Raw genomic sequence first — 6899 nt, 5'->3', positions numbered from 1 at the left:
TGCTGCACAACAAGAAATAAGGTCTTTTGATATAATAAACTTGCATTTTGTGCAAAGTGACAACATTATGTTGTCGTTTCCATTATGTTCCTGCAGATGGTGCAAGCGTTGAAAGTCACGCAGTCTCGCCAGTGTTTCCAAACGTGCCTTTTTTATGAGAATTTTTTTTAACTATGCTTACCTAACCTAACCCAACCCAACCTTGATGGAAATGGTCCATGAGGCTATAGTGAATGGTTTTTGGGGCTATATGTCAATGGTTCATGGGGCTATCATGATTGGTTTTTGGGGCTATCGTGAATAGTTTTTGGGGCTATCCGTCAATGGTTCGTGGGGCTATCGTGAATTTTTTTTGGAACTATCTGTGAATTTTTCATGTGGCTATCATGAATGGTTTTTGGGTCTATCGCGAATGGTTTTTGGGTCTATCGCGAATGGTTTTTGGGGCTATCCGTCAGTGGTTTGTGATGACATAATAAACACGAAAGTAGGTATTTTTCGGTTAAGAAGGTGGAAACACTGCATACCCACTCCAAATTGACAATACACAAGCACGACGCGCGATGATCAACAGCTGTGTGTGCCATATTGTATGTTCCGCAATGGAAGAAAGGAACCAAAAGAATTACTCGTAATGTGAAAAATCGAAGTTATTTTCATGTAAAAATCATAATGGCACCTTCAACTATGTTCCGCAATACACAGTTGGTAAGTACGAACCATCCGAAACACAAAATATCAAATTTTAATGTGTCTCCGATATAACAGACATTTACCAATCAAGCAATGCAATTTTTTTTTTAAAAAAAATGTTAATCATACACATAGATGGTGTTTCAAACACCAATTGAAAATTATCGCTGGGGGAAAATGCAGTTTGCTTTACCGACACCCACGTATCCGAATGGTTAGCCCTTTCCTCTAGTATTTGTTGACGGCCGACCTCCATGGGGGAATGCAAGTGGTCCTGGATCGGTAACCAGTTAGATTTTTTTATTTGCTTTATTTTTCTTTGCTTCTTGTGCCACTTTTGACTAATTTGTATAGATGGGGAGGAGTGATGACATGATGTAATTGATGAATGGAAACTCACAAACATCCATGCCCATGCCGGGATTTGAATCCGGGGCTCCTGATGTTGAAACTTGATATGCTAACACCACTCTTCTACGAGGGACGGCGGTACCCAGTGGAGGCACATAGTGGTTCAGTTCCCACTGTAGACTGTAGGGACAGTCCCGATTAGCCTTTCTGTGCATGACGTGGGCTTAAAACACCAAATCAACCAACTGTGGGGGTCAAATCCCCACCTGGGGATGGGTTTTCTTTATGTTAGTCCCTTCCTTAATTATATCGTATCATATTCACAGTTAACCAAATGTGACAAAAAATCTACTATAAGTAACAAATATCAAATCATTGATAGATTGTTAGATTTGGTTTATTTTACTTCGATTTCCTGCCGCTTTTGGCTAATCGCGAAGATGATAAATTGATGAAGGGACACACACACGAAGAACATCCATGGCAAGCCAGGGTCTCTGGCTTAGTAATCAAATGAAATCGTTCTTTATTTTCAAAAGGGGGTGGGAGTTACGTGTACTTTTTTTTAGAAATACTGGGTGCTAAAGTGTGTGTGTGGGGGAGGGGGTGGGTTATGACCCCCACCAACCACCGTTCAGCACCCCTCGGATTGCTATACCAAGTGTCGAGGTCACTGATGTTAACAGACGTAAATCACAATCCAATAGAACCATGTAAAAATTGTGGTACTAGTTAGATATAGTGACAACACATTTAACTTGTTTATTTCCGAATTATTTACATTTGTACTTACCTTATATGCATAGCGGAACATTTTTCAACTTGGGATTATGTTTTTTTTTGGTCATTGCTAATTCGGCAGGCAAATCTTGACTCACATTGTCTATCATCAGCTGATATGCAGTTTCCAAACTTATGAACTGATAAATGCTACACAAACTATTCACAAAAGATCTTTAAGCGAAAATTGATCCACAAACCATTCACGGAAGGTTAGGTTAGGTTCAGTTAGGTTAGGCAAACATAGAAAATTAAATTGAAAAAATAAAATAAAAAATAAACGCTCACAAGTCATCTTGTAAAACTACCGCATGGTTGCTACACTAACACTTATTAACCGAACGAACCATTCACGGAAGGTTAGGTTCAGTTAGCTTAGGCAAACTTAGAAAATTTAATTGAAAAAAAACAACTGCTCACGCATCATCTTTGTAAAACTACCACGTGGTTGCTACAGTGACAGGGGGTTACATAATCGAACGCACGGGACATTTGATTCACGTAGTCGACGGTAATGGTGGCACAAGCTATAGTGCAATGGAGATACATGAATGTCAAAAATTACATTATTTACCGGCCGAATAAGTTGCATGAATGAAAAAAACACTATTCCCAGCTTCCAAAAGTCCACAGGAACTCAATTCCGTAAGTACTTTCCTGTCTCTTCTCCTGTAAATTTGAAGAAATGTGTTTTCACTATATCTAACTGTTACTAAAAATTCAATATATTTAAGGGGATAAACTAACAATACACACATTTTTGTAGTTTCTTCAATGATATTCATTTGAATTTCTGAGTTTTGAAATAAATTTTTCATTTCATTATTCACTGCAGAGTACAACACACAGGAACAAGAATGCACGCTCGTCACGTGTTCGAATCCCGGCCTTCATCAATTCCATCATATATCACTCTCATCCTCATCTTTGCGATAACCAAGTGTGGCAGAAAAGCAAAGTAAAATAAACCTAATCAACAACAACAATAAAAACACTTGTTCTGTTGCCCAAATAAATACATGCTTACTCAATTGTTTTCATTGGAAGCCAAGAGCTACTATATGTAAATAAAACGCTAGTAATACTAGAGTGAGAGAGATAGAGCGTGAGCAAATATTTGTTATTTAATCATTATATATTTTATATTTCGAAGAAAAAGAAGAAAGTATAACATTTTTGTCTGCACATAATAAGTTCCTATTTCATAAATAATGAAACTACATCCCATATTATACATACACATTGTACAATGTGTAAAAATGTTGATAAAATCATTCAACTTTCAAAACCGTTACCCATGTAGGGCTGGTGACCAAATGTACCGATCTAAATTTATGTTGATTTTTTTTTTGCAATTAATATATGTTCATGTTTTACATAACATAAAATTTGTTCACAATGCAGAAACTCGAATATATGATGTATTTAGTCCTGACATGTGGCCCACGTACTTTATCATGAAATACTTCCATAATTTTTATGTGTCTGAACCAGTTGCATGCACATTCAAAATGTGTAGAACCATGTGTAAATGCTAAGAAATGCAAAAATATGCAAATTTCAAGAATGTGTTTGCAATTGTGCATTGTGTAAATGCACATGGATCACGTATGAACTACAAACACACCCCATGTAGGGGCCTATAGGGTATATGGCAACAATATGCTGAATGATATTCCTGAATACACTATCTGGCCATTCGTCACCGGACACCCCACCAAAGGCGTGTGGAAGTGCCTTGGTCCTCTTGTGTTAGAGCATGGAAACATGAATGCAGATGCATACCTAACGATCCTGGACAATTCTGCGCTACCGACATTGTGGGCACAATTCGGTAGTGGTTCTTATCTGTTTCAGCACGACAATGCCCCATGTCATATGGCAAGTGTGATCAACACGTGGTTCGAGGATATGGGTGTGCAAAAACTTGATTGGCCTGCCCAAAGTCCTGATCACAACCTGATTGAGCATCTTTGGGACGAGTTGGAGCACCGGTTTAGAGTCAGGCCACACTGCCCAAAAAACACTAAAGAGTTGTTCGCCGCTTTGCAAGAGGAATGGAGCAGGATTCCCGTCGAAACCTATCGCAATTTGGTGGACAGTCTTCCTCAGAGGGTTGCGGCTGTACTTGCTGCGAAAGGTGGCCCCACACGATACTGACGGACGCCTGAAACCGGATTAAAGTACTCGTTCCAGGTGTCCGGTGACGAATGGCCAGATAGTGTATATCAGCATCCTCATGACAAGCATGTTTCCAATTTGTATGAAAGGTCAATTTTGCTGGCTCTGTGGCCAAGCATATCAATTGTTTGACTTTTAATCCCATCAACAAAATTTTCAGGTTCAAAACTTTGTCTGTACCTTTATCAATTACATCTGACCATCACTCATCCTCATCATCATGATTAGTAAAGAGGGGCAGAAAATCAAGAGTGATACAACCAAGAAATTGTCGAAATTCTTTCATGGCCACTATATTTTTTACGTAGTAAGGTAAACCATGCCATGAAGACACATTTAGGGGATGTGGGGGTGGGGCCCCACACATTTTCAGTCTCTGCTCTTTTGGAGGTGATGTGACTAGCACTATGCTCCATCTGCCTTTATCCCCCAAGGTTGCCCCCAGGTACCCCAGACAAACCCCAGAACCACTTTTTGCAGGGACAAGGTCAGAAAAATTCCGACCTTAGATCACCCACCCTGGAAACTGAACCCGGGTCTCCCACGTGCATAGGCGCCGACTCCATGGGGCTTGGGGGGCTCGAGCCCCCCCAATGTTAACGATGTGGGGCGGAGCCCCCTAATAATTTTGCTTAAGAGGATCTAATGTATTATTTTGCTTCTTTTGTAAAGTTTACTCTGAATTGTGCCACATGAACTTAACTTTAAATACACATTTGAAATGTTCTACACCATCAATTTGGGGGGCTGAGGCCGCTAAACCATCAACTTTGGGGGGCTATGACCACAGACAGCAAAACACATGACTTATTACCAGAGCTCGGAAGTTGAAGACCTTAAAATAGCCAAAAAAAGACCTAAAAATATAAAAAAAGGACCTAAAAACGAATAAAAAGGACCAATAAATTTGATTCAAATTAATTAAAAACTTCAGTTTTAATTACATATTTAATGAATAAAAAAATACAAAATTCTGCTGGTATGGAACACACAGTCCGAAAAAACTGAAACCTTCAAAACAAGAGAAAGTTGCCACTTACAGCGCGACCTTCCAGACAACTTACGGTTTATGGACCTTGTACCGTACCTGCTTCATTCCTCCAAAAATATATTTATTTATTTCTTTTTTCTTTCTTTACTACAGAAAGGATGTTTAAGAGGTGATGAACTGATGATGATTCGAATTGAGAATGGGAAGTAAAAACATAGTCGAAAGAAGGTGAAGTTGCAAAGAAAGCCGTTAAGACCTAAAAAAGGGTTAAAAAGGACCAATAAGCCAAAAAACGCCGAAAAAGGCAAAAAAGGACAAATAAAACCCACCTTTTTCTGGCCTACAATGACCCAAAATGAACATATATTATCTTGGGCCTCGTCTTCGGACACTAGGAAAAAAAGAAAGGATTTTTCTTCAACTTCCGAGCCCTACGTATTACTATATACTAAGTATGTAATTATGAGTATTGTTAGAGTTTCAAAAGATGATGTGCATGAACTAGGGTAGTGGATAGGACGTTCGGGCTACAAATGGCTCTAACATGACATTCAGAACGAGATGATTGATATATTAGGGAGATCTGTTTTGCGCTCCGTGGTAGCAGATATTAAAAGTCGGGAATATTTTGCTATTATGGTTGACGAAACTTGTTACATATCCATCCGTGGACAATTAATATTCTGCATTAGAACATAGACTTTTATGAGATTCCGAACACTGTGGCCAAAACTTAAAAAGGGAGAGAGTGAGTCTCATTAATTTATTTCAGTGATCAGAGCCCCCCAATAATTTTGACAAGTCAGCGCCCCTGCCCACGTGACAGTCAAATGCCCTACCAATTAGATTGTGAGTGATTTGCTTTATTTTACTTTGCTTTTTGTGCCACTTTTGGCTAATTTCCGAAGATGGGGATGAGTTATGATATGATGAAATTGATGAATGAACACTCACAAACATTCATGCCCAGACCTGGATTCAAAGCCGGGACCCCTGGCATTGTAGCACGATGTGCTAATCACTCCGTCATGGGGGCTGGTCCTTACCGACTAGACCACTGTGGTAATTTACATGGTTTGATTTCTGATTATGTTCGTTAACACATACTTCAGAGGTTTTGTGACTACTTACTACACTTTTTCTGGAGAACAATTGTTCCCTCCCATGCACTTCTATCTGATTGTTGGCAAGCAGTCATTCATTTACTGTTGTCTTAGATACAGACTGCTGCTACCATCTTATTTCACATGCGTGGGATGTGAAGGAGTATTATTTCACTCCTAATTGTTTTTGTTATTGTTAGTCAGGTTAGGTTTAGGGCTCTTGGTAGTAATAAAATATTCTGAAATCCTTTGATTGTTAGATTAGGTGGGTCACTTTTAGGTCTCCTAGCAGTAGAATAATGCCCCTAAATTCTTTAAACACCTGATCACATCTTGATCTGGCCTTGAGCACAAAACTTCCTCTGAGCCTCACATGATAATCTGCAAATTATTGACGAAAGTTCAGCGGGGGGAAAGAGAGACTACATTCCGTACTACTTCACAAATTCTGTATTACATCCAAAACAGTGGTGTTGCTAGTATGACTCCCAAAAATACCATTCCTGTCTACATTTAGTGCAATTTTGCTTGTACTAATTATATAGTGTACATTTCATACTTCTGATGCAAAAATGGAACCCGTATTAACCATGTAAACAAAACCAAACTAAAAGTTTCACTACTCACATGGTTGCAAATTGACTACACATATATGTACAAAAAAATCCTTTCCAAAATATTCTATCGAAGTGGCTTACAGGGGTGTCGCGAAAAGTTCCAATACTTTCACTGAAATGACACTTCCAAATATGTGCTTCTTTAGTACTTTTTAGATGTAAAATGTTTCTGAATTTGAAATA

This window comes from Lepisma saccharinum, chromosome 15, assembly GCF_977018435.1.
Source record: "Lepisma saccharinum chromosome 15, izLepSacc3.1, whole genome shotgun sequence".
NCBI lineage: Eukaryota > Metazoa > Arthropoda > Insecta > Zygentoma > Lepismatidae > Lepisma > Lepisma saccharinum.
The sequence above is the reverse complement of the archived record's forward strand: the minus strand, read 5'-3'. Positions refer to the sequence as shown.